At 42.5% G+C, this 6000-nt stretch overlaps 1 pseudogene; it reads right to left on the bottom strand.

Moving 5' to 3' along the window:
- Nucleotides 1-462: 462 nt before the first annotated feature.
- Nucleotides 463-2042, bottom strand: LOC140520036 (E3 ubiquitin-protein ligase RNF149 pseudogene; annotated as a pseudogene).
- Nucleotides 2043-6000: the final 3958 nt, after the last annotated feature.

Below are 6000 nucleotides of genomic sequence, written 5' to 3' on the forward strand. Positions count from 1 at the left end.
TTCCTCTTCCACTTGCCTCATTGCTCCTTTTCCATCTTTTTTTTTGTTTTGTTTTGTTTTTTTTTGAGGTAGAAGAGAATCTAAAGTGTTTATTTTTATTTATAGAAAATTTTGTCAACAACCTTCTTTTTCCCACGGCAAGATGTCACAAGGAACAGGAAAAAAATATATATTATAGTTAGTGTTTTTTACAATCTCAAATGGTAAAAGAAAATAACCTATATCTAGTTAAGTTCTGAATTATTTACATATAAGACACACAGAGACAACAGTGTTATGAACTTCTCATCTTTGAACAAGATTCCCTAAACCTCTAAAATATTTCCCCCAGGGAAAACATTTAATTACACAAAGCCACCATCAAGAAATATATCAAAATAAATTGTGCTTATTCTTAAATCAACTTTGGGAAAAATAATATTTCTTATACTTTAGCTATTGTGATAGCTTTTAGAAATAACACCAATATTTTACATTACAGTTTCTTTCTTAAGTGACAGTTTCTGTAACAGTCTGATATGACAAAATTCATCCAAACAGAAAATGTATTTTCAGCAGGTCAACATGAAGACTAATTAAAAGCCATTCCTTTTTGAACAAAATATCTTAGCCCTTTTATAATATCTGAAAGATAAAAGAACATACATAATTTTTCCAATGTACAAAGTGTGTGCTAATAAGATAAAAAAATAAAATGTTCTCTAATGCAGTCCAACAAGTTGCTGTGAAGCTACTGAATCGAAACATCCATTAGGAGTCAAGCTCTTCCTGCGAAGCATTGTTGTCATCTCTCTCTAGTAATGCAGTATTTTCCCCTGTATCATCTTTAAAGTTGTTACACTGTAACCCAGATCCATCTGTAGAAGATGATGGCAAATTGCTTACTTCAGTTCTGTTTTCATCTTGTAAAGTGACACTCAAATTCACAATGGAAACACTACCAGGTATGGATTCTGGAGCTGTCATATATCTTGTACATCCTCAAGATTTCCCTGGTATCCTAGGGCTTTGATGACATCAAGTTTACACATTGGACAAGTTCGGTGGTCCAAAAGCCAGGGGTCAATGCATGTTCTGTGAAAAATATGCTTGCATGGCAGAATTCTAATAATATCTTTTGGTTTATAATTTTCAATGCACGCTGCACAATTTTCAGCATCAACATCAGTTCCCTTGTCTCCACGCTTTACAGTATGAAGCTGAAGTTGCCCAATAGCTTTCTTTGTCTCTTTTCTATGGTTCTGATTTCCAAACTGTGAACCAGCATATAGGAAACGCTGTATGTAGTAAAATATTAGCCAGGCTAATGATATGGTCATCGTGATGATGAAAGCAGTGGCTACTAACACAACAGACTGACCACTGATGAACTCTGGCACATGACGTGCGCCAACTTCTATGGTCATTTTAACTGGAATTCCTCTTTGCACTGGTCCCCAAATTTCTATTCCTTTTGGATAGCTAACCATAATTACCACTGTAATTCCTGTCCCCAGGTGGGACGTGGAGGTGGTGCCGCTGCCGTAGTGCTCCTCGTTGTAGATGACCACGGCCGAGGCGTTTCTGCGGGCGGCGCTGAGCACCCTGTCCTTGAAGGTGCAGTCCCCGCGGGTCACCCGGGCGATCCAGGGCTCGCCCCTGCCAGCTGCCAGCCTCCCCAGCTGGGGCACCTAGTACTGGGTGTCGGGAGCGCAGCCCTTCGGGTCGCGGCCCGGGGCGCGGGGTATGCCCACCAGGCCTTGCAGGCTCTCCTTGGGCGAGTTGTGGCCGTAGCGGCCGCTCTCGGTGGCGCCCTGCACCGTCACGTTCGTCAGCGGGTCCACGTACACCGTGCTCACCAAGGCTGAGTACCACTCGAGCGCCCGGCCCTGGGCCCCTGGCAGCTCGCACAAGGCTAGGGCCAAGAGGACCACAGCGCCTCCGAGGCCGCCGCCGCCGCACCATGGCTGCGCTGCGCCCAACGGAGGAGGAGGAAACTGAGGCGGCGGACACGACGGGGAGGGAGATCCGCCCTCGCTTTTCCGTCTTTTTTGTTGCATCATCATCCATTAACTGTGAGAGTACCTCAAGGGTCTGTCTGGGGACTGTTTCTCTAGATGACAATGCATTATTTTAAAAAAAATTAATTTATTTGTTTTCAGTTTTCAGCAATCAGTTTCATAAGTCTTAAATTTTCTCCCCTTCCCTCCCCTCTCCCTCTTAGAGAGGGCAATAAATCTTATATGGGTTCTACACATACACTGTTATTGAGCACATTTTGACGTTAATCATGATGTGTAGATGAATTAAAACAAATGGGAGAAACAACGAGAAAAACCAAACCAAACCAAACCAAAACATGACACAAGAGAAAATAGTCTATTTCATTCTGCGTTCCAGTTCCATAGTTCTTTCTCTGGATGCCGATGGCATTTTACCTCAAGAGTTCTTTGGGAGTGTTTTAGGTCATTGCGTGGCTGTGAAGGGCTAAATTTACCAGAAACAGTCCTCACACATTGTGGCTGTTACTATGTATGACATTCTCCTGGTTCTGCTCATTTCAATCAGCATCAGTTCACATAATCACAGGTCTTTCTGAAGTCCTCCTGTTCTTCATTTCTTTTTTTTGTTTGTTTGTTTATTTTTTATTTAACTTTTAACATTCATCTTCACAAAATTTTGGGTTCCAAATTTTCTCCCCTTTTGTCCCCTCCCCCCACCCCAAAACACTGAGCATTCTAATTGCCCCTATCACCAATCTGCCTTCTCTTCTATTATCACTCTCTGCCCTTGTCTCCATCTTCTCTTTTGTCCTGTAGGGCCAAATAACTTTCTATACCCCTTTACCTGTATTTCTTGTTTCCTAGTAGCAACAACAGTACTCGACAGTTGTTCCTAAAACTTTGAGTTCCAACTTCTCTTCCTCCCTCCCTCCCCACCCCTTCCCTTTGGAAGGCAAGCAGTTCAATATAGGCCATATCTGTGTAGTTTTGCAAATGACTTCCATAAGAGCTGTGTTGTATAAGACTAACTATATTTCCTTCCATCCTATCCTGTCCCCCATTACTTCTATTCTCTCTTTTGGTCCTGTCCCTTCTCATGAGTGTTGACCTCAAATTGCTCCCTCCTCCCATTGCCCTCCCTTCCATCATCCCCCCCACCCTGCTTATCCCCTTCTCCCCCACTTTCCTGTATTGTAAGATAGGTTTTCATTCCAAAATGAGTGTGCATTTTATTCCTTCCTTTAGTGGAATGTGATGAGAGTAAACTTCATGTTTTTCTCTCACTTCCCCTCTTTTTCCCTCCACTAAAAAGTCTTTTGCTTGCCTCTTTTATGAGAGATAATTTGCCCCATTCCATTTCTCCCTTTCTCCTCCCAATATATTTCTCTCTCACTGCTTGATTTCATTTTTTTAAAGATGTGATCCCATCCTCTTCAATTCACTCTGTGCACTCTGTCTCTATGTGTGTGTACATGTGCGTGTGCGTGTGTGTGCATGTGTAATCCCACCCAGTACCCAGATACTGAAATGTTTCAAGAGTTACAAATATTGTCTTTCCATGTAGGAATGTAAACAGTTCAACTTTAGTAAGTCCCTTATGACTTCTCTTTGCTGTTCACCTTTTCATGCTTCTCTTCATTCTTGTGTTTGAAAGTTAAATTTTCTTTTCAGCTCTGGTCTTTTCATCAAGAATGCTTGAAAGTCCTCTATTTCACTGAAAGACCAATTTTTCCCCTGAAGTATTATACTCAGTTTTGCTGGGTAGGTGATTCTTGGTTTTAGTCCTAGTTCCTTTGACTTCTGGAATATCCTATTCCATGCCCTTTGATCCCTTAATGTAGAAGCTGCTAGATCTTGCATTATCCTGATTGTATTTCCACAGTACTTGAATTGTTTCTTTCTAGCTGCTTGCAATATTTTCTTCTTGACCTGGGAACTCTGGAATTTGGCCACAATGTTCCTAGGAGTTTCTCTTTTTGGATCTCTTTCAGGTGGTGATCTGTGGATTCCTTGAATACTTATTTTGCCCTCTGGTTCTAAAATCTCAGGGCAGTTTTCCTTGATAATTTCATGAAAGATGATGTCTAGGCTCTTTTTTTGATCATGGCTTTCAGGTAGTCCCATAATTTTTAAATTGTCTCTCCTGGATCTATTCTCCAGGTCAGTTGTTTTTCCAGTGAGATATTTCACATTATCTTCCATTTTTTCATTCTTTTGGTTTTGTTTTGTGATTTCTTGGTTTCTCATAAAGTCATTGGCCTCCATCTGCTCTATTCTAATTTTGAAAGAACTATTTTCTTCAGTGAGCTTTTGAACCTCCTTTTCCATTTGGCTAATTCTGCTTTTTAAAACATTCTTCTCCTCATTGGCTTTTTGAACCTCTTTTGCCAGTTGAGTTAGCCTATTTTTCAAGGTGTTATTTTCTTCAACATTTTTTTGGGTCTCCTTTAGCAGGTTGTTGACTTGCTTTTCATGCTTTATCTGCATCTCTCTCATTTCTCTTCCCAGTTTTTCCTCCACCTCTCTAACTTGATTTTCAAAATCCTTTTTGAGCTCTCCCATGGCCTGAGCCCATTGGGTGGGCTGGGATACAGAAGCCTTGACTTTTGAGTCTTTCCGTGATGGTAAGCATTGTTCTTCCTCATCAGAAAGGAAGGGAGGAAATACCTGTTCACCAAGAAAGTAACCTTCTATAGTCTTATTTTTTTCCCCTTTTCTGGGCATTTTCCCAGCCAGTGACTTGACTTCTGAGCATCCTCTTTACACCCACTTGGCCTCCAGATCTGCCCAGCCAGCGCTTGGGGTCTGAGATTCAAATGCTACTTCCCAGCCTCAGGGCTTTGGGCGGGGGCAGGGCTGCTATTCAGTGTGAGATTAAGTTCAGCTTCTCAGGTGGGGGCAGGGCTGCCTCACAGGCTCAGTTCTCTCAGGGGTTTTATGCAGAGACCTTCAACAACAGATCTGGGCTCCTGTCTGCTTGGGGAGTCCTGGTCTGCTGCCACCTCCGCTGCTGCCTCCCGAGGGGGCCTGAGTTATGGGGGCACCCCACTCCCCTCTTGGCAAGCCAAGAAGACCCTCTCACCAACCTTTGGGGCCCGTGGGTGGAGGGACCTGCGTGGCCGCAGGAGATTCCATCCCTGAAGCCCACTAGGATCCGCTCCTCTTGGTGCCATATGGCCAAGGCAGGGCTGGGCTTGGCTCCGGGTCCAGGGAGTGACGGACTTTTCGCGTCAGGTTTTCAGGTCCCTCTGGAACAGAAATCTCCTCTGCTCCATTGTTCTGTGGCTTCTGCTGCTCCAGAATTTGTTGGGAGTTCTTTTTTACAGATATCTTAGGGGATGTGGGTTCGGAGCTAGTGTATATGTGTCTTTCTACTCCACCATCTTGGCTCTACCCCTCTGTTCTTCATTTCTTACACCACAATAGTATTCCATTATATTCATATATCACAAATTGTTCAATCATTAACCAACTGATGGGCATTCCCCTAGTTTCCAGTTCTTGGCCACCACAAAGAGAGCTGTTTTTTACATTTTTGTACATGTGAGACCTTGTCCCTTTTTTGTGATCTCTTTGGGATACAGAAGCAATATTGCTAGGTCAAAGGGTATGCACATTTTTGCAGCACTTTGGGCATAGTTTCAAATTTCTCTCCAGAATGATTGGATCAGCTCACATCTCCACCAACAATGAATTAGTCTTCCAACTCTCCCACATCTTCTCCAACATTTATCATCTTCCTGTTTTGTCCTGTTAGCCAATCTGATAGGTGTGATGTGGTACCTCAGAGTTGTTTTGACTTGCTTCTCTTTAATCAATAGTGATTTAGAGCATCTTTTCATATGACTATAGATAGCTTTAATTTCTTCCTCTGAAAACTGCTTGTTCATATCCTTTGACCATTTATCCATTGGGGAATGACTTTTGTTCTTGTAAATTTGACTCAGTTCTCTTGTATATTTTAGAAAGGAGGCCTTTATCACAGATACTAGTTGCAACAATTCTTTCCCAGTTTTCT

The sequence above is a fragment of the Notamacropus eugenii genome, chromosome 1 (assembly GCF_028372415.1).
Source record: "Notamacropus eugenii isolate mMacEug1 chromosome 1, mMacEug1.pri_v2, whole genome shotgun sequence".
NCBI lineage: Eukaryota > Metazoa > Chordata > Mammalia > Diprotodontia > Macropodidae > Notamacropus > Notamacropus eugenii.